This window comes from Psammomys obesus, unplaced genomic scaffold (genome assembly GCF_907164565.1).
Source record: "Psammomys obesus unplaced genomic scaffold, mPsaObe1.curated_primary_1811, whole genome shotgun sequence".
NCBI classification, from domain to species: domain Eukaryota; kingdom Metazoa; phylum Chordata; class Mammalia; order Rodentia; family Muridae; genus Psammomys; species Psammomys obesus.
In genome coordinates, this window is record NW_026596440.1 from 615,938 (window position 1) to 639,406 (window position 23,469).

At 41.7% G+C, this 23,469-nt stretch overlaps 1 protein-coding gene across 1 annotated transcript in view; it reads right to left on the reverse strand.

Moving 5' to 3' along the window:
* Adcy2 (adenylate cyclase 2) overlaps window positions 1–23,469 on the reverse strand; it is a 367,518-nt gene that overhangs the window by 232,009 nt on the left and 112,040 nt on the right. The gene's annotated exons all lie outside the window — the stretch shown is intronic.

Consider the following 23,469-nt stretch of genomic DNA (forward strand, 5'->3'; position numbering starts at 1 on the left):
TCTATCTATCTATCTATCTATCTATCTATCTATCTATCTATCTATCTTCCTTTCTTCCCTTTTTTCTTCCTTCCTTTCTTTCTTTCCTTCTTTCTTTTTTGACTTTTTAAAATTTAATTTTATTATTATTATTTACAACTTATTCACTTTATATCCCTATTGTAGCCCCTTCTCTCATCTCCTCCTAATCCACCCTCCCTCCCATTCCCTCTCCATCTCTCTCCCCTAGTTCACTGACAGGGAGATTCTCCTCCCCTACTATCTGACCCTAGCCTATCAAGTCTCATCAGTGATCCTCTGTGAACTTGTGAGGTTGCCCTGCAGCGGGAGGTGATCAAAGAGCAGGTAATAGAGTTCATGTCAGAGAAGTCCTTGTTCCTCTTATTAGAGAACCCCCATGGAAAATGAGCTGCCTATGGACTATATCTGAGCAGGGGGTCTAGGTCCTCTCCATGCATGGTCTTTCGTTGATGCGTCAGTCTCTGCAGCTCCTGCCCCCAGGCCCACATCTTTTGGCTTTGTTGTTCTTTGTGGAGCTCCTGTCCCCTCCAGGTCCTTCTATTTCCCCCTTCCCCACTCCTTCCATAAGATGCCCTGTACTCTGCCCAAAGTTTGGCTGTGAGTCTCTGCATCTGCTTTGATTGCCTGCTGGGTGGAGCCTTTCAGAGGACATCTAAGTAAGGCTTCCATCCTGTTCCCTCTCTTCTGCTGCTTCTGGTGTGTATCATGTTTGACTTCTGAATGAGAATTAAGTATCCTCTCTAGGGTCCTCCTTGTTGTTTAGGTCTGTAATTTTAGTATGTTTATCCTATATTATATGGCTAATATCCACTTATAAGTGAGTATATACAATGCATGTCTTAATGGTTCTGGGTTACCTCACTCAAGATGATCTTTTCTATTTCCATCCATTTGCCTGCAAATTTTATGATTTCTTTTTTTTTAATAGCTGAGTAGTATTCAATGGTGTAAATATACCACAATTTCTGTAACCATTATTCAGTTGAAGGATATCTAGGTTGCTTCTAGATTCTGGCTATTATGAATAAAGCTGCTATAAACATAGTTGAGCAAATGTCCTTGTTGTATGGTGGATCATTTTTTGAGTGTATGCCCAGGAGTGGTATAGCTGGGTCTTGAGGTAGCACTATTCCTAATTTTCTGAGAAAGCACCAGATTGATTTCCAAAGTGGTTGTATAATTTTGTACTCCCACCAGCAACGGAGGAGTGTTCCCCTTTCTCCACATCCTCTCTAGCATGTGCTGTCACTTGAGTTTTTGATCTTAGCCATTCTGATGAGTGTATGATAGTATCTCAGCAAGGCTCTAAGATGAACAATTAATAAATGGGACCTCATGAAACTGAAAAGCTTCTGTAAAGGAAGACACTGTCAACAGAATAAAACAACAGCCTACGTACTGGGAAAAGAGCTTCACCAACCCTATATCTGAAAGAGGGCTAATATCCAGAATATACAAAGAACTGTAGATATTAAACACCAACAAACCAAATAATCCAATTAAAAATGGGGAACAGAGCTAAATTCTCAACAGAAGAACATTGAATGGCAGAGAAACACTTAAAGAAATGTTCAACATCCTTAATCATCAGGGAAATGCAAATCAAAATGACTCTGAGATTTCTTCCATCTTTCTTAATCTCACACCATGAAGACCTCCTTTGGCTTTGTAGTAGGCCAAGCTTCTTGTCCCTACTCCACTCTATGCAGGTTTTCAGCAGGTGTGAAGCCCTTTGTTTGCCTATATGTCAAAGGACAGAACTGGGACAGAACTCAAGCTTCTTGTCTTCATGCTTCCCCTTTGCAGATGGGATACCCAAACAACTGTCAGACCTCCTGGTACTGTCTGATTATGGTTGTCAATGAGACCCACTGTTTCTGTAATACATAAACTGCTCCTCCATAAATTGGAATCCGGCATAGCAGCTATGGGCAATGTGTCAAAACTTATCCCTTTCCCTTTTTCTTTGATCAAAGCCAAGGTAGACATCTAAGGTTCTGTTTTAATTGTACTAAATTCTGGGATGGTAAAAGGTTCTATTTAGCAGGTAGTTATGACATTTCTCAGTGGTTTGGGTTGTGGGCTCTCAAGTCAGAGTGCATACACTGAACCACCTCCTGGAAGTTTCCCCTAAGGAGGGGGGGAGGGTAAGAAGCTCTGCTGTTTGGATGCAGGATGAGTTAAGAAATATTTGTAAACATCAATCAACTCCACTCTAACCACTAAATATTAAACCAGAAACAGCCATTCACTTCCTAAAAATCACTGCATTTTGTGCTACAGGCAATAAGATAGATGCATTCATGTTCTCCTTATTTCAAGCATACAAACATCACACGGTCCTACTTGTACCTACAAAAGAATCCTTAAATTTCTTGTCATAGGATGTTCTGTGGTATCATATTTTCCTGTTTTTGTGCTTAACCAGTTTGTGTTCTGAAGTTTATGTTAGAAAGTAGAATCTAAAGCAATTCACGGAACATTCTGTTTGTGCTCAATATCTTCCAGGAGCTGAGTACATAGCTCAGTTAGTAATGTTATTAATATGCAAATACAACAACCAGAAGAATTAGAACAGGGTGGTACATGTTTGTAATCCATGGGCTGGGGAGGCAGAGACATGAAGATCTCTGAGGCTTGCTGGCTAGCCAGCTCTTCCTCTGGTTGAATTCTTTGACAGTGTCAGATCATATGTCAAGAACCAAGGTAATGGCTTCTGAGAAAGAATAATGATTGAGGTTGAACTTTGTCCCCTATATACACATGCACAAGACCTGCATGCACAATGCATATGTGCACCAGAACACACACACACACACACACACACACACACACACACACACACACACATTCTCACGCGCACACACACATCTCTCACACCCTCCTTTGGGGTCTGTGTCCCCGGTCTCAATTATTGCCAGCCTCTTTTCCACATTCATATCATCACAAGTTCCTATGGGAATGTCTCATTATCTGCTCTGCCAGCAAACACACCTTTGATAAAAATATGGGACAGGCAGAATGAAGGTAACCCCTGCAAGGCACATCCAAGATGATTAACATAGACTCATGTCCATCCATCCAGTGGAGCCACACCCCAGAGGTGTTCACCTTAGGTAGCATGGCACCCTCCAGGCGGCATTGCCATCCTGGTCATGTTTCTTGTCCCCAAAGGACTCAGGCAGGAGCTCGACAAGCTCAAATACAGATGCTCTCCATTTCCGACAACCTGACAGCCCTTGAGTCTCCCAAGAACATGTGTTCCTAGCAGACCTTTAATACATGGGAAGGGATGTGTATTTTCATGAATACATTTTCCTTTTACAAGTTTTACATTTCACACCATCTGCTGATCTGGGCACTTCTCTTGCTGCCAGTCAGCTTAAATTTTATTTTTAGATGCCAGCTTTGGGCAGAGCATGCAAACCCTCCAGGCTACATTTTCAGACATTCTAAACAAAAATTCTCAAGAGCCTTTGAAGACCTAATAAAAGTGAATCATGTCAGAAGCCAAAGCCACTTAAAATCACTTGGTTGTTTCATAAAAGTAGAAACAAAATCTAATGCAAATGGAGAAGGTTTCAATAACAGAGGGCTCTGTGACAAGACCGTGCACAGACTCTGACAGGACCATGCACACTGGTCAGGGAGGTTGGCTACGGCTGGGCAACTGTGAGCAACAGTGTACCAGGGCAGCATTCTCACAAGAGACAGAAAGGTAACAGTTGTTATACCAGCAGTCAGCATGGCAACTAAATTACACAGAAGGCCCTCATCAGAAAGCTCTGGTCTTTCCTTAGTGTCCTCTGAATACGGACTAAAACACGCAGTAGGCACAAAGGTAAGACTGCAGGAAAACCATGAGGCTCTGGTAAAGTAAAGTAGTCTCCTTTCATGAACAGTGGTCTGTCTTTGCAGAATAGAGACCCTAGCCAGGCAACCAGCATGTGGGTCGTGGGGAATGCAGCTGAGCCTGTGCTGGGACATTTCCATAGGCTTTTGTGGAGACTCCTAGGGAAATGCTTAGCAGACCGCAGAAGCTAAGCCAGGGATCTGATGGCATGTGCATCTGCCTGCACTTCGCGGACACTCACAGCAGACAGAGATGTGGATGTGCCACCTGAAACAGAAGGAAGCATCTGCTCAAATACCAGGAGAAATTCAGACACATTTGGGCATCACCGGAATCAGAGACAGGAAAATGAGAACAGCCCTGAGTCTCACTGTTAGAGTTGGGGTGTGGAGACCAATTAGGTAAGAACAAGCTCAACTTCCATGAGGGATTTCACAAGTGTGCTTATTCTGAGACTCGAGGAATATGACGATGGGCTATGGTTCCAAGAGGAAGCTTGCTGTGGAAGCTGGCAACCCGCTGTGCTGAGTAAGATGACAACAGTAGCTAGTCAAGGGCTGTGGAGAGTGATGCCTTGCTCTCCTTGGGGTGAAAGTAAAATTGATAGTTGTATTCTGCCACAGACCACACGCCACCTCTGACCATTGCCTGTTTCTATAAACAATTTTCTTGAAGCACAGCCACACCTGTTGGCATGCATATTCTCTGACTGTGGTTGTTCCCAGAGTGGGGCTAAGCAAGCCTCCTGTCACCAGTTGGTCCACAGCCTAAAATATTTAGTCCTTAGCCGTTCCCAGAAAACACACAGAATGCCTATTCTAGAGACACATGGATCTGGCCTTGTGGTTAAGGATTTTCTTCATGAGCCCTGATGAAAAACTTATTGTCCAGCAACTGGAAAGCCCCAGCAACACTGTGCAGAGCCATAGCAATTCTCAAAGTACAGTATGGAACATGGCAGCCTAGTCACCAGATGGGTCCATTGTAAAGGAAACAGTCACCCTGTGAGCTGTTGTGTCTGCATTCCTAGGTTTTAGCATTGCTTACAGGCTTCTGAGTCAACATCCTAAAACTTGAGGGTTCTTTTTAAAAAATACGCAGAGCTGTAGATAAGTCTTGCTACGTAAGTCCAATGACCTGAGGTCACCTCCTCAGAAGCCACCTAACAGCCAGACACAGGAGCACATGAACCTATAACCGGATGCTCCTGTGGCAAGATGGGAAACAATGGGAGAAGAATCTCCACAGCTCCTGGTACTGGTAAGCACAGTGAGTAATGACAGAACAGAACCTGTCTGTAACAAGACAGAAGGGCAAGGATCAATTCCTGGGGTTGTCTGCTGACTTCGGCACATGTATTTTGGCATGCCTACTTAAACTCATATACATGAAAACACATGACAATCCCCCCCCCCAGCCCACACCACACAGATTACACCCCACCCCACACTTATTTTGATAGAAAGTATTGTAATATTTCTTGAAATAAAGAAATTTCTTGAAAAAAAATATGCTGGATGATGATCTACAATTGACATCAATTTTTAATATGTTGTCTAAAATTTCAATAAGAACACATTTTAGTTAAAAAATTTTATTTAAGAGATTAGTGTTGAAGCCAGATACAGTGATGGAGCATGCTGTAATCTCAGCATGTGGGGAGTGAATGTAGGGGGAGTTAGGAGTCCAGGTCATCCTTGGCTACGTGGGATTTAAAGGCCAATCTGGCGTACGTGAGACTGTCTCAAAACAAAATTTAGTTTTATGGAGAAAATAAACTACTCTCTATGCTTACCTCTCAGACAATATAATAATTTGTTTTTGGACATGTAACTATAATTTGATACAGAAGAATACAGTGCTAAACATCATATGCTTCATCTCACTGTTCTGGAAGACAACTACAGATATTGATAGATGCAAAATATTTTCTCCCTTTTAAAGAATCTTGGGCAGTGACTCTCTCCTAACTTTAAAAGCTCAAAATCTGTATATTCCTGAAAAATGATCCAGAGAAAGAAGGGGTTGGAGAAAGCTATAATCTGACAAGAGGCCACCTCTCACTGGACATGTAACCACATCTTCAGCTAAAGGTTGTTAGTCCAGTTCATCCTTAGTCCAGTTTTGTTACTCTTCTTCTTCTGAACACAGGTCATAGGTGGCTGGAGAGGCTGACTGAGTACTTCAAACTCATGCAATTCATTCATGAAGAACTAAGACTCGGGCTCATGCCTTCCCGACTCCAGGATGATGGCTCTCTCCATGATGTACCATGGTGCTCTAGTGAAGAGGAACCATGGATTTAGTTCTGGGAGATGTAGCAAAATTATATTTTACAAAAGAATGCAGCTTCTATTTTCACTTCTATAGGAAACAAGTAATCTTTCTAAATTCTGTAGCTTGAGGCTTGGTATTTTAACATACAGCAGAGAGGTAGTTTGTAAATCTAGCAGCAGCAGCAGTGTCTTCTGGGGGTCCAAGATCTGAAGGGGCTTCCAGGGAAACATGAGCACCAAAGAGAGGGAAGTGGAGCCGCTGTCAGAGCTCATTCACAGATATCCAGATATCCAGGATATACTTGTGGTCACTGAGATCTTCCTATAGATGATACCCAAGGTTGCTCTCAAGTACCTGCTAGGTGTCAATGCTAGGATGCTCATTAGAGAGCAGAACAGATGTAATGGAACTGAAAGGACCAAGAAGGAACTCAGAACCTATGCTAAGGAAGGGAGGGGACAGACCGTAAGACAGCTGGGATTGTTGTACAGGACTTGCTGTTATCTCAATACTGACAGACTATTGTGTTCTTCCAGTGGTTAAAAAGTGAAAAGGCTTTGCCGGTCTCTCTGTGGAGCTCCTGTCCACTCCAGGTCCTTCTATGTCCCCCTTCTTCCATAAGCTTCCCTGCACTCTACCCAAAGTTTGGCTGTGAGTTTCAGCATCTGCTTTGATCCCCTGTTGGGTAGAGTCTTTCAGAGGACCTCTATGGTAGGCTCCCATCCTGTTCCCTCTCTTCCACCACTTCTGGTGTTTAACCTGTTTGCCATTCTGAATGAGATTTAAACATCCTCCCTAGGGTCCTCCACAAGGAAACCAACAAAGAAAAAATCTGGGCCCAGGATGTCTGCAGAGATGGGTGTACCAACCAAGGACCATGCATGGAGAGAACCTAGACCTCCTGCTCAGATGTAGTCCATGGAAGCTCAGTCTCCATGTGGGTTCCCTCGTAAGGAGAGCAGGGGATGCCTCTGTCATAAACTTGGTTGCCTGTTCTTTGATCACTTTCCCCTGGTGATGCCTCCCTGCCAGAACACAGAGGAAGAGGAACCAAGCAGTCCTGATGAGACTTGATAGGCTAGGATCAGGTGGTAAGGGAGGAAGACTCCCTATTTCAGTATACTAGGGAGGGGGATAGGGTGGTTGAAGGAGGGAGGGTGATACTGGAGGGAGATGAGGGACGGGGCTACAATTGGGATATAAAATGAATAAATTGTAAAAAAAAAATTTAAAAAGTGGTTGTAGAATGGTCTTTGGATGGGTGTGCTCGAGGCTGAGCTATTACAATGACCTGGGCAGGAAGGAAAGCAGCTGAACCGACAGGAAGAATGAGCGACAGAGGAGTGCCATGCTGGACAGAAGAGCGTGAACAACAGATCTAGCAATTGGAAAGATGTTGAGTTGGGAAGGGAGCAAAGTGAATCCCAAGCAGCAGTATAAAGTGAGGAAGTTGTGTCTTCCACAGACATGAAAGGTTCATAAGCTGGAACTACTGAGTTGAGTCTGGGAAAGCCTATTGAAGTTCTTATGGGGTGTAAGTTGACTAGTACTGAAGACACTTAAATTTGAAAATAAACAGCAGCCAACTGATTTCTAAATCACAAGCAAGTCAAAAGGCCAGTAGTAAAATGGAAATCTTTACTGTGAGATGTTATAAATATTAGATTTTAAAAACATTTAAATGATAAACAAGAATCTCAAGTTGGCCCCAAAATAAACTTGAAATGGTTTGTAAGATTCCTATAAAAATGCACTCTAACACCAGGATAAAATGCCTACCCTCTTCTTGGTATGTTCAGCAAAGCACACACAGGCCTTGAGATTTCCCATGAGGGAGGGAGAGAGAGAGAGAGAGAGAGAGAGAGAAGCAAGACACTGCAGTTTGTACACCAATAACTTTCACCTCTATTTCTTCCCAGGTCAGCTTTACTCTAAAAGACTTAGATGAATTTGAAAACTTATTCATAAGACAATTTGTGGCTGACTGGCATGCCACAAAATCCTTGCAGCTGTTAAATGAATGGCAAAGCAGACATTGAATGGAAAAGATATCTAGGGAGGATTTTGATGACAGCAAATCATATAAGAATAAGGAATGCCATGCTTATGGCAGGGATACCACTGAAGGCCATCTTAGGCCAATGTGGAGTAGAGACCCTGAACACTCTGGGAGTAGCTAGCCACATACTGGAAGGTAAAGTCCATGGTCTCTGATCCATGTTTAAGATCAAAGTTCCAAGGATGGAGACTAGGAGGAGGAGGAAGAGGAAGTGGAGGAGGGGGAAGAAAAGGAGGTGAAAGAGGAGGAAAAGACAGAGTGAAACATATAATGAAAACAGTTAAACAGTTTAATTGTTTTGTCAATGTGTCCGCCATTGGCAGGAATGGCCAGAATGATAACTCCTAAGTTCTAGTGTGATCAAGACTCTCAGCAATAAAACCATTATCCTCAGGCCAAAACCAAAACCCAACTAGATTAGGCATTAAATTTCAAGGCATTGCAGGCATGAGTTGTGGTTCTCAAAGATATCTGGAAACGGTTCCCAGAGGGCATTCAAAATGGAAATAAATCACCTTTACTGCCTGCCTGACATGGAAGAAGCCTCACAGCACTTGCTGGATGATGGGGTTACCACACACCTCATCTGCATAAGAATGGGTTTCCAAGTTACCTCAACATCTCCATCAGGATCAATTATTTTACTTCAACAATGGTCAGGTGTTATGGTTACCTTACCTGAGGTTTTAACTGGGGATACTTTTCATTGGAAATGCCATCATAAGAGAACCCAGCTGGAGCCTAGATCATCTCCAGGAAGACTGAAGGGCCTCCCTATGAAAACTCCTGTCTGCCTCGGGGACTTTGTTCCACACTCCTGCCCCGTTAATAGGTCTTTAACTGAAGCTGCCCTTCACTGACAATATTTTGAGTGAATCATAAGGCAATTTTCACTAGATTTGGTGGGCCCAGTTTCTGCTGCAATAATCTGAAAATGCCACTTTATGGAGAAAATTAAACCAGTGGGCTTTACTGCCTGGTTAAATAGATAAAATAATCCAGTCTTCATTGGTCCAGAGACAGAAGTTATAGCGGTCATATAGCAGTAAACCTTCAGCCATTCTTCTTCCTATGGGTCATGTTAACATCAACAAGGGCAGTTCAATTTTAGTTCGTTTTCTGCCAACAACTAGCCATCCATATCCTTAAAATCCTATTTATACATCCCATTTCTCCAATCAGCTTTGTGTCTTTCCTCTGATTATTCTAAAATATTTTAAGTTTGGAGAGCTCAAAAGATGGTTAAATAACATGTAAAGATCTGGGTTATCCTAAAGATAATAAGAAAATGACATAAACATCTGAGGAGGTTAGTATTGTTATTGTCCTTTGGGGTGGTTTGAATGAGAGTGACTCCCAGAGTCTCATATGTTTGAATACTTGGTTCTCAGTTGGTAAAACCATTTGGGAAAGATTCTAGTATACTGATAAAACACATGATCAAGGCAACTTATAAAAGGAAGAGTATAAGTTTCAGAGGGTTAGAGCCCATGGCCCATACAGGGAACAAGGCAACAGGCAGGAGACATGGTATGAGAACAGCAGATAAGAACTCACATCTTAAGATACCACCATAAGGCAGAGAGGACTAATTGGGAATGGCAAAGGCTTTTGAAACTTCAAACCGACCCACAATGACACACATCATCCAACAAGGCCACACCTCCTAATCCTTCCCAAACAGTTCCACAAATTGGGGATTTTATTCAAACATATGAGTCTATAGGGGCCAGTCTCATCCAGACCACCACAAGGTGTGTTATGGGGTTAGGCTTCTAGGTTTAAAAGCCTCTCAACATTCCCAGTGTGGACCAAGATGAGAGTTCGCAGCAGCTGTTACAGCCATGCCACCATGCCTCCGCTCTGCCATCATAGACACTAGCTTTCTGGAACCATAATCCCAATTAGACTCTTGCTTTTATAAGTTGACTTGGTTGTAGTTTTCATCACAGCAATAGAAAAATAACTAAGAAACTCTTAAAAATTACTTTTAACAGACACCAGAACTAATTGATGGATATTTAACAGCCCCCAGGGATGGGTCACCTCCCCTTCAGGGAGAGGTGCCACAGAGGAAGACAATACACCCAGTCTTGATGAGACCTGATAGACTAGGATCAGAAGGAAGGGGAGGAGGACCTCCCCTATTAGTAGACTGGGGGTGGAGCATGGGTAGAGAAGAGAGAGGGATGGTGGAATTGGGAGGGGAGGAGAGGGAGCTACAGGTGGGATACAAAGAGAATAAACTGTAATTAATAAAAAATTAAAAAGTAAAAAAAAAAGAAAAGAAAAAAGAAAGGTGAGGGTCACAAGGAAGAACTATCCATTGATTCCCATGGCTTGGTGATAGTGAAGACACTTGATACCTGCTGTGTCTTTACATTTGGTCACACATTATCTCACCTCTTAGGAGTTTAGTTACACATGTACCCATTTAATATGTACCTTCATAATGGAGGAAAAATAATTTTATTTATTTATTTATTTTTTAAACTTTCATTAATTATGCTTAATTCACTTTGTAGCCCCCCATAAACCCCTCCTTCCTCCCATCCTAATCCAACCTTCCTTCCCCCTTCTTCATGCATGTCCTCCTCTCCTTCCTTCTGATTCTAGTCTATCAGATCTCATCAGGAGTGGCTGCATTGTCATCTTCTGTGGCCTGGTAAGGCTGCTCCCCTTTCAGGGGGAGGTGATCAAAGAGCAGGCCAATCAGTTTATGTCAGAGGCAGTCCCTGTTCCCATTACTATGTAACCCACTTGGACACTGAACTGTCATGGGCTACATCTGTGCAGGGGTTCTAGGCTATCTTCATGCATGGTACTTGGTTGGAGTATGAGTCTCTGGGAAGTTCCCTTTGTTCAAATTTTCTGGTTCTGTTGCTTTAAAAGCCTTGAGTTCAGTCACAGAGAACTCATCCCAAAGCCCACAGACTATGTGGCAGAATAAAAGGGCAAGGAGGGCACAAGGGCACATAAACATGCTGAACTCTGATGTGATACATCCCATGAAAGGTGACAATCAAAATGGAGAAGAGGTTTTATAGAATAATGGAGTGTTGGTGCCTTATTCCTCCCTCTTTCATCCCTGCATCTGTATGCCACCAGTGGCCACTTTGGCAGGGATACTGACACTGCCCCCAACCTTAACTCTTCTTCTTTTCTACCCAGAAGCAAGCTTGTCTTCTGGAAGATGGAGCTACAAAGAGAGATGAAAAAATGATGTTCAAAGATTAGAGTGGAAGATTTCTCTCCGTGGTTGCCTTTAACTGTACAAGTACAGCCCTGGGGCAAACCACCCGGGGGCTGGGAGCCTAAGAACAGTGTGCACTGTAAACAGTGCGCCCCTCTCAGCATCTGCACCTTCTATCTCATCTTATGTCACTGTCTTGGTCTGTAGTTTGAGTCTCAGACATAAAACACAAGACAGGTTTTTAAGAATTAAACATTTGCATTTTACCTCATGAAGATGACATTTCATCTTCTTAGTCTGCGAATTAACACAGAGGAGACAAGAAATACAAGCCATTTATTTTTCAATCTGAGGTGACTGTGCCTCCGATGTCTAGCCTCCAATGTGAGTATGATGAATATCAAAAGCAAGCCAAGTAGGCACCAAAGTAGAGACCAAGGAAAGACACTATAAGGGACATTCATAGAGGAGCTGACAGGCAGCACTAGGAAAAGGAGCTTTGCTATTCAAGGCCCCACTCTGATGTAAACCAAGAGGCCCACAGCTACTGGACTGTCAGTGAAAGCCTGTTAAGCTTGGTATATTCAAGAAGCTGAACTAAGAGAGAAAGATATGAGCAAGGCGCATTGATGGTAAGATTTTTACCCTGGTGCTATGAGTGTCTCTGCTTGTGGTGGTGAACTACAAAGATGGATTGTGGAGGTCAGAAGCCAGATATCAGGAGTTGGTTCTGTCCTTCCACTATAGGTTCTGGGGATGGGAATTCAAGTAATCACGACAGTAATTCATGCACCAAAAAAGTGCTCCTATTCCGGTGACTATGAGGAGGCCCGGCAGAAAGGTCACACTGGAAGCAGAAAGAAGGCTGAAGGGATACTCACTGGGTAAAGGCACTTGCCACGCAAGTCTGATGACCCGAGTTCCATCCCAAGAAACTACAGTGGAAGAAGAGAATCCACTCCTGAGAGCTGGCCCCTCACTGCCATACCTGCACATGGCTCATGCATGCCTGCACTCAAATACTCATACTACCAACACACAACAAATAAATTGCTACTACTGCTACTATTACTAATAACACTACTAATAAAATGAAATAAAAGTATTTTTCAAGAAGATGCATAAAAAGCAAATACAATAATACTGTCTTTTACTTTAATGCAATGAAACTATAATTAATGATAAATGTGAAAAATTTAAAAAGTCTATTGTCCAAAAAACATCATCATCACCAACAAAAGTTTTTTCTAAACAAAAAAGGAAATGCAAACCAAGTTGAAATTATGTAGAAAATAATGGTAAGGAGCGTATCAAAGATTAAGAGTTTGGTGTATATATATACCATATATATGTGGCTAAGAAAGAAAAAAATATAAATTATCTAACAGAAAACAAAGAAAAATTAAGATATTAGTGAAAAAAACACAAAAGAAAACAACACTAATTGGAAAATTATAACAATAATTCATACATCCAAAATCCACAATTTGGAGCAATAAAACAAAAATAAGTAAAGTATTAGCTGGATGGATCAGAAGTTGTAATAAGGACAAAAGGTCTCTAACCAGGGAAAAGTAAATAGAAATATGAAAAATGAAATAATTAACTGATTACTTAATTGTGAATGAGAAGTTGGAATTTATAAGAGAATACATTTTACCAGAGCAAATTCCTGTGAAGAAAGTAAATGTAAACAGAAACATTTTTACAGGAAAAACAGATTTTACTCTAAGCTAACACACTAAACACTGAAGTTTAAAGTTTGTGAATGAGAAAATCACTCAGTGCATCAGCAGTGTCAGGATGTTTACTCTTACCACTCTCAAGACAGATGCAGAGTCCTTAATAAGCCTCCAGCCAAAAAATAATCAAGCAGAAAACTAGGGGAAAATACAGCATACTTCCTTAGGAATAATTACAGATTCTCAAGATTTACTCAATATTAAGTAGATAGAGACTTGTACAGTCTTGTCCACACTGGGTACACAAGTTGGTTATCAAAAAGTTCAAGATTCCTTCTTTAAAGAAAAGATAGAGCAATAAGACCCTCTGTAAATATAAGTAAATGGTTCTTTCCTTCCAATTATAAACTTCTTTGACCTTAACCCCTTAATTCTAACCTCTGTTTAAAAGAAGACCCGTCCTACTGAACTAAATGTTATAACAGTGAATCTACCTCACAGTTTTGATGCTGGAAGATTTTTCTCCTAGAGGTAGCCTAAACACCAGCTGTAAAGGAAATAAGAGTTTTTGAATTATAAAGTGATCTACTTGACAACATTATTGTCATTTGTCTAGAGAATGAAGATCAAAGGAAAAAGTACTACAAATGCCAAGAGCGTGATGGTAAGAAGTGTGTTTATAGAAACCCATTGGGATCTCTCTCTCTCTTTCCCTCCTTTCTCTCTCCCTTCCCTTCTCCCCATTTCTCTCCTTCTCCCTATATCCACCTCCTCCTCTACCATATCAATCTTTCTCTCATTTTTAAGATGGGCAAAGAGCTAAGGGCTATTGTTTAGTTGTCTTACCTATCTGAAATCACCTGGAAAAACCATCATTTTTAGTTTTCCCAGGGGAGTTTTATTTAAACAAGGGTGAAATCCCCACACACCCTTAATTCTGTTAGCTTGGCTTTATTCCCCTGTTGCCATAAGTGCTTTCCAAGAAGGTGTCCTCATATGTTATACACCACAGAGCTTAGCATGCTGTGATGGAGCCCAGAGAGCCAGTGAGCAGTCTACGAGCACCATGAAGGAGAGAGGTGGACCTGCAGATAACTATGGGCATTGCATGACCATGGTGTGGGTCAGCAGTAGAACATACATATATACACACACTAGTGTACTAGGTATACATTCAGTATGCATTTTATTGGGAATAAAAGTTTTCAGATCAAATTGCAAATATTGCACTTAGAACATTCCGGATTTAGAATGGGTCCTATCACCAGAGCCACTTTCCACATGAGAGGCAGAGGAAATAAAGATGCAGAGATGATTAGAAGATATAGCATATGAAGAGGCATAATCATGAAGTCTGAGTCCAATGAACAATTGGCCTCCACCAGAAGCAAGGACACCAGCATAATAGACTTCCATTCTAACTCTCTCGAGACTACAGACCGTACCAATGCTTTGTTGTTTCAGTATGTAGGAGAATAAGCATGAAGATTTATGGATTTCTAGTTTTGAGAACTGACATTTGTAGTGATTTGTTGCAAGAGTCATGAGGAAATGATGCTGTTTCTCAGCGGGCAGAGGTGGGAGAGACACAGAAAGCAATCGCTGCTTGTCCTCAAGACCACATAACAAGATTCAGAAATGGTCTGTCTAAGCAGGGGGCTGCAGGGATGGAGACGACGAGGGGAAAATGACCACCCTTGAGGTTGGCTTAGGGATGCAGCGAGCTCCTTGGGGACAAGCATTCTAGACAGAATGGCAAAGGGGGTCCACTGCATTCCACTGGCAAGTGGGTCTCTACACATCCGCTCTGGCATCAATCCATTTCTGTCCTTTCCAGGGGTTCATTTGTGAAGCTATGCCTGGGGGTTTCCAAAGCCATGCCATCGGAACCCAGAGGAGCTCAAACCCTCGCGGATTACTAGACTGACTTCTTGTCAGTGAGGTGTGGGCTTGGAGAACCTGAGAAGCATGAAGCTTCCCACTTGGATCTGAGGAGAGACTACTACAGGGTGGATAATCAAAACTAAATTTCAGCTCTGAGGGATTCTTACATGTGAGCCCCAAATCCTGTCCTATCCAACTTTGATTATGATTCTCCAATATATTTTTGTGTTCCATTTTTTTAAAGTCTGTGAAACCATATAAACCAAGTAAAGATACATTATTACTACTATTTCTGTCTGCTATTTATTAAGGGCTAAATACTAGCCTGGCTTGACAAAGGGCTGTTTATATACAGTATCTGCCATTGTTATTATTTAAATCTGAAATGGTTTTGGAGGCTTGAGCATCCAGCACCTGTACTCAGGAGCTACTGTGGGAGGCTGTGGAATATTTAGGAGGTGGAAGTCAGCTGGCCCAAACTGGTTTCTAGGGACAGGCCTTTAAAAGTCACAGCCAAGACCTCCCCTACCAGTGGACTTGGGGAGGGGCATGCGTGGAAAAGAAGGAGGAAGGGAAGGATTGGGAGGAGAGGAGGGAGGGAACTACAGGGGGGATACAAAGTAAATAAAGTATAGTTAATAAAAAATTTAAATGCAAAAAAAAAAAAAAGTCACAGCCAAGCCTCTGATGGTGGTGTCCTTTTTGCTTCCTGGTGCTATACATTCTCCTCACCAAAAAAAAAAAAAAAAAAATCTACCATTCCTTCCTTGCTCTCATGACAGACAGACTCCCTGAAACCATAAACCAAAATAAATTTCCTCCCCTAACTTGTTTCTGTCAAGTGTTGTGATCACAGCATTGCAAAGAATAACCCATAGAGTGGTTTATGAACTCAGCACCAAGGCCAGCAGCCACACCCACTTGTTGGCCATCTCTATTGATAATGTTCAGGTGAGAATAGAAGCTCATATGACCCAGGTAGCTCAAGAAACTTACAAACTTTAGAAGTTCATAAAACTTACAAGGTTCACAAGTCCCCTCCCCAAGGTTGCACTAGAAGTAAACAACTGCTAGTGAAAAGAGACTCTTTTATTGCACAGGTTCCTATAAGTCCCATAAGGAAGTCCACCGGTGCTATCTTTGTGAGTCATCACTTACGTGCTTTTGAGTGATGCAGCTGCTCCTGTAAATAACTCCACATCATGTTCCTGGGAATAACCCAAATTAACCCATTGGTTCAAAAAGCTAGAACTCGGAGGTATTGTTGCTTTGGTATATGGCCAGTGCCCTATATGGGAGCAAATATGTATTTATTCTTGTTGTCACTGGAAAATATATACGATATTCTGAAATAGAAGTTTGGGTTTACTGGGACCTCTCCAAAACCATGACTGAAGGGGACAGAAGAAAGTGAGATTGGGTGGAGGGATAATTTGAACTGAAGTCCAGGAATATGCTTCAGAAAAACCCATGAATGCTCTGGGGCTGAAGAGAAGTCCCTTCACAGGGCCAACATTGAATCAATGTATACCCATATCATAAGAGCATGGTCAGTCAGGGAGGTGGGCCACCCTCACAAGAGCCATATGGTCCTGGGCATAAGGTCTCTATAGGCATTACACAGTCCCTGTGGGGGCTGACAGCCGAGAGCTGACAGCACCTTCAAGTGTTGGCAGCCCATATTTTCTGTGGGAGAAGTTGGGTATATCACCTCCGCGTCTACCACACACAGCTATGAGGCAGAAGTGAGATCCAGACCCAGATCCTTCCTGATATCAAGAAGCTTCTTCTGCCCATCTCCCCATGTTCCTTTCTACATCAAAATGCTAATGAATGTCTGAGCATAAGTTCAGTAATGGTGAACTGGGGCCTTGAGTCTGTCCATCAAGGTCTCCTATCGCTCAGAAGATATGAAGTTAGATTCGGTATTCTCATGCTCTAATGACTTCTGAGCAAACAAAGAGCATGTTTGTCTCTCTCTCACCAGCCTATTCAGGTTGTTTCACTCTGAAAATATATTGGAAATGTTGTGCATCTACCACTAAGCAGTTATTACTAATACCCAATGCTTTGAGTGCTACATGCCTGGCCCTTTAAACCCTTTCTTTTTATTTCCTAATTTCGTGGTCTTGGCTGTCCTTGTAACGAATGCTCTGGACTGTCCACCCTGTCCTTCACTGAACAAAATGTGCTGAATGCATCCCTACAGCATCGTCAGTCAAGGGCATGACTACCACCATGCCAGGATGACTGTTTCCATTTTGTAGCTCTGTAGACCCCACCACAGCTCTGTCTTTGCCCAGAGCCATGTTATCCCCAGTCTTTCCACCTGTTCATCTCAACATGCTTCTTCTCTCAGAGAGAATCCCTCAGGACCACTGTAGCTTTCTTGCCAAGGACAAACTACAGCTACGCACAGCAGCTTCAATCTGTGAGCAGCTACACAGGAGATGGGTGGGAATGTATGACCCCTCACGGGCATTTCTCATCTTCTCATTACCTTCCGTGTGTTTCGGAGAGTGATTTCCAACGTTTTAATGAAGGTTCTGAACCAGTATCCATCACAACTGACCTCCGTTAAAGTCAAACAATAGGAATTACTAGAGCTGCAGACGTTTACAAGTATCAAACCAAAGACATGTGAATTAGTGAAGGTAGGAGGAAAACACTCCAGACCTGTCAAATAACATGCCAGCAAAGGGGGCAGAGCAAACTTGGATGGATCTGTCACAGTGTAGCGCATGTGCAGAGAATGATCCCTTTAAAGAATGGATGTCACACAGTTCAGATGCTAAAATCAATATGAGGACAGACATAATTCATAGATTACAATCCCTTTTCATCTTTCAGGAAGTCCCTCTTTTCATGCACCTTTTATCAAATCTTTAAGAACAGATCAGAGCTCTGTTCAACAACCTCCCCCCATCTGATAAAGACCACAGAACAAATCTAGGCCTCACTCTGAAATAGAAAGGCTGGTAACTATGAATAAGAATTCTGCTCTCAAACTCTTGACTTCACTCTGGAAGTTGCTGAAACATTTTGAATGTGATTTTATGCCCTAAAATCAGAGTTACTATTGCTCACTTGTTCTTTCTCCCCAGGAGACCAAAGTGAAAATGTTCTACAGTCTGATCAGTGGCATGAGGGTGGAGTGGGGAAGGTGGGGAGAAAAAAAGGGGCATGAGATACATTCATATTTGCTCTCAACTTTATTCACATGACACACCTCTTTACCCTTTCCCCCTATCCCAATCCCCTCCTTCCAAAATCAAATGCCTTCAGATCACAAAAAATGATTTACTAAAACAAGCTATGAGTTAGACTCAATCTGTAGCTTTGTGATATAAAGAATAAATTTTTTCCTTGCAGAAAAATAAGAATATTTGTTACCTATCTGAAAACAAATAGGAGGACAGAGATCCAAATTCCATGCAATTTGTCTTTTCCACATCAGAAACTGGGCAGCTGGTGACCTGCTGTTTTTCCCTTGAGTTGCTCAGATTAGACCCCAAATGAAATTTAATTCCAGACTCCAATAGACACTTCCTGAATTACACTTCATCTTGGTTACATAACAAATCCACATCGTCATTGATTACAAACTCGCCATAGACAATTGTCCACATTAGGTGCCACAAAATTGCTCCACATGTTTCCTGACAAATATTTAAAGCTTCCATAGTGTCCCTGACATCTGGGTAATCCTGTTAGAAAACCAAGCTCATCTTCTTTCATAAATATGGATTCTCATATAACTGACTTAAATAAATCTATATTCAAATTCCCTCCTCTCCCAAGGGAAAAGAAAAGATATATTAAATGAAAATTCAGAATTTGCTGTGAATACCAAGGAAATAAAGATGCAAGAGGAGTGACTAAAATTTAAATACAAAATGCAGCCATGGTGCGTGTATAGGGAGGCCTGAAAATTTCTTGAAATTGGTTAAGCATTATAAAAAAATAGTGGTGAGGACCTCTAAAAGTGAAAACCAAAATGGAAACCAGACAAGATGCATATTTAGGATGCAAAAGTGCTTGCCAGCACAAGCTTCAGCTTGGACCAAGCTTACTGAGTGCTGAACCAGTACCTTGGTGTGAGGCTGGACTCCATCTTCCCTTCCCTCCCCTTGTCCTTCAGTGCTGCCTAACTGTCCACTCCCCAGGCTCAGGCAGGATGCAGTCAGCATGATGGGGAGGGGTGTCTCATCTTGCCTTTGCTGACTATATTTTCTTTACTTAATGGTAAACAAAAATGACTCATTGATTCCAGTTTTTAGGGACTGTAATCAAACACCTATTATCCAAAAAGTGAAAGTAAAATCATTATTTTCTAATTAACCATGAAATTCTAAAAGTTTATGATATTTATAATAAAATAACCATATAAAATAAAGTTTTATATGAATAATGTGAAACTGTTGCTGAGGTCCCTGAAGTTTTGTATTTTTTTTTTTTATTATTATTAAGGGATCCAGAATGTGATCCTAATCTCAGATTCCATAAAAATTCATTTGAAAAAAAGTAGAAAAAATAAAACCAAGTTAGGAAAAGAAAGAGAAAACAATTATAAGAAAATGTTTACAAACAGAGTGAATTAGTGACCGACTGAAACATCCCTCCCTCCCCCACAAAGAATGATGTAGCCACAATTTGCTCCTTCCCTGTCTCATCTCTTCTCTGCTCATCATGTCTTCCTTTCTCTCCTAGATGCATTTATAGTGGCAGCTTCACATGGACAGATCCCCAGATCCTGGAGAGTAGAGAGGGTTGCAGAGAGGAAACGGCACGATGGGAAGACACCTGTGGTGTCTCATGGTTTTATAAGGAGATTATGAATCACAGAATATATATATATATATATATATATATATATATATATATATATATATATATATTTATAATGCTGTTTGTCAAAGACCATACATGTGTGCTGGCTGGAACGTGGCCAGCAGCTTCTTGACTGCCAAGCTGGCCTCATATTCCTACTGCCTTGTCTTTCTCACCACAAGGGACCATAATGGCTTTGGGACCATAAGCCAAAATAAACCCTTCTCCCTTATCCTCTAACTTTGTTTTCCTGGGTGTTATATTACAGCCAAGGAAAATTATCTGAGGAAAGTGCATGAACCCACAAGTGCAGCTGCCAACATGTGCACCTCTCACATTGGTGTGATGACATCCCAATAGCGAAATCAGAAGTACCCAATGCACAGATATTACCTCTAAACCTTGTCCACTACAGAGAACTGGAGGACAGAAACTGTAGCTCAGTTGGCAGAGTGCTTTCTGGGCATGCAGTCAAACCCTATTTCTTGTGGTACGCACCTCTAATCCCAAAACTTAGGAAGTGGAGTCAGGGGAATCAGTTCAAAGTCATTCTCAGCTATGGAGCGTACAAGACCAACCTGGAATACATGAAACCCTGTCTCTGTAAATGAGATGACTTAATGAATAAATAGATATGTAAAGAAGTAGAGATCCTTAAAAAAGCCTGAAGCCTCCTATTCCAGAAGACAGAAAAGAAGATGAGGGTGTTCCCAGAAGGGTAAGTCAGCTTGGGAGGCCCCTGGGGATGGTCCTGCACTAGACATGGTTTAACACCTATCAAATAAAATAGGAAATACAACACCATGTGTATGTAAATAATAAAAGAAGTCAAGAGCTGAAATACAGGATGTATGCCTAACCTGATATGCCTAACATTCCTTGGTATAAGGAAGTATCATCAACAAAGATGTATGTAGCAATTTCACAGTGGTACAGCTCCATAGATTCAGAGTAAACAAAGCTCAGCACCCGGGCCGGTGGTCACTCTATTCTTAACAAAGATGGAAACCTGAATCTGTTCACCAGGAGACACTGAACTCAAGTTGAAAGATACTTGCAATGGGCCTGTCATCTTCAAAAGTGTGAGCACCATGACCACCAAAGAGAGAGCAAAGAGGTTCTCAACTGAAATGCAGACAGTTTGCAGCATATTGCTCTGGAGGATTCTGACCTGTCCTCCTGCACTACAGAGTACAATGGTGAAGGGGGGGGGACTGGATGGGGCCTAAGAGCCATGAGAAAGTGACAAGGTACTACAGACTCTGACAGGTGCATTATGATTACATGAGAAACTGGAACTGCACAGAAAAAAACAAAAACAAAAACAAAAAACACTGTGATCCTGGAGAATCCTATTGGTTAACGGATCAGTAACTTGCCCCTAAGTGGCTTAAGGAGAAAATAATTCTCTGTTTTCAATTGGTGACTTATGATAAGACTATGATTATTCAAAATCAAAGTTACAACATTCTTTTGTAGTTATACTTTAAGTTTCCCATGTGTTAGGTAGAACTTTCTATAAATATCAATCATTAAGTAAATTTTCTCTATTATGGTATGAGACAGCTTTGAGGCCAATACTGGCTAGATGAATTTCCTGAGAGCATTGAGCTCTGATCTGCAATATTGAAGAGGAGTGGTTTGCTCTTTAGTCAGTATTTCTCTTAACGGACAAGGAACGGTTCCAGTAGCTTCTTCATGTCACAGACGCTGCACAGTACACAGTTCTTAGTATGGCTACAGGCTAAGCAAAATTTCACCCCTGCCAACAGCACGTTCTCAGTCCTCCCAGTGCTGCGGCCCTTTCACATAGTTCCTCACGTTTTGGTAACCCCCGACCATAGAATTGTTTTCTGCCAACTTCATAACTGTAGTTTTGCTACTGTTGTGAACTGTAATGTAAACACCTGCTTCCTGGTGGTTTTAGGCGACCCTGTGAAAAGGCCGTTTGACCCAAAGGTGTCACAGCCTTGAGACCTGCTGGCATAGAGGCAGAGCAGTGCTATCCTGGACATAAAGCCTTTCTTTACACTTGATCAGTATCCTACATTATACATGGTATTTCTCTGAACACTATATCATCGTGATCTAAACAACTGCATTCTAATTTATAAGTCCTGTGCATCAAAAGAATTCAAGGAAGTGTTTTTCTTTACCCACAATCCAATAGTAATTTAGGTTATCTTTCCAGCAATGGTAAAGAGTAATACAGCTCATTCCTACATAGTTGCTTCACATGAACTCATCTTTTAAAAACACACTGAATAAACTGCTGAACATCCATTTAAATCTATCATCACTGCATTCTACTTCTTTGGCTCTTAGAATCATGAAATTACTGATGACATCAGAAATGGACCACTGGGTTTTCTTTTCTTTGCAATGTTATCTTTATATGAAATACTAGAGCATTAAGCAACGTTAGAGTCATTTATATGATTCCACAATTATCTTTCCTCTGGTGCAAACCAGCATATTTTCCTATCAGTCTTGGGAAAAAAGTAAAAGTTATGTAATCTTTTACTAATCTTTCTCCAATATCTTTCACTAATACAGAGAATAATGCATCAAAACCAATTCAATACAATCTGTAATGACCTAACACGAAGCTATGTCATTGTAAAGCATTGTCTTGCCCTCTTTTTATTCTGTTTTATTGTTAAAACGGCTATTAAAGCCTTCTGTCCCAAGATGTGATAATTCATTTCTCCACGAAGAATGCAGGTACAAGTGTCCCAGTATATATCCTCTGGACAGCCCCACCACACAGCTGCCACAAACACATAACACCTAAGGGACCAGCTCCCAACGTGAGGAGGAAGATGGTTTTTCCACAGTGTGTCCAGAATGTAAACAGGCCGAATGGACTCTGCACTTGGTACTGCACACAGCTACCCAGGAGGCTGAGCTTCTAGGTGCCAGCCGTTAGCATGGTACTGCTGTTGATAGGAGAAAGTGGAAATCTCTCACGGGGTGCAGAGGGCAGCATGGAATGCAGAACGGAGGAGCAAACCCTGGGTGGACCCTGCACACAGAAATTTCTGGAACCTTTTCAGGCCAAACTGGGGTCCTTTGAATGCAGTGGATGTTGCATGGGGTTGGGGTTTTGGGAAAGTGGGAAGATGTGAGACAATGGGCACAAATAATAAGAGGAGCAAGATTTACACCTAAGATGTGTGGTGACAAGTTTTACAACATATGTAGTGATGGGCATGTTAACTGGTCTGCTAAATAATCATTATACAATGTGTTTGCATATCAGTTCATTACGCTGTGCAGCTTGAAAGTCTAACACTCTAAAGTGATAGACTTCACCTTCATTCATTCACTCGAGTGAGTGCTGGCTGGCCTCTGTGTGTCAGGTGTGCAGGCTCAGTACACAGCGTTGAGCCAGAACCTTTGCTCTCAGTGCAGACAGAGGGTGCTATTATGCCTTGAGTTTCCTAATGACGTCAAATGCTCTTGAGTGAAGGCTTGGTTAAAAACAGGAGAGGGTTGGTGGGTGAATGGGTGAAGTGAGCTCTAACTTCATGAAGTAAACCATTGATTGGTTCACGGGTAAATGGGCTGTTAGGGGCACGACTTCTCAGAGGAAGTGGGTCACTGAGGACATGCCTTTGAAGATACATTTGTTTTTGTTTTTTCAGACCCTCCTTCACTATGCCTCTAC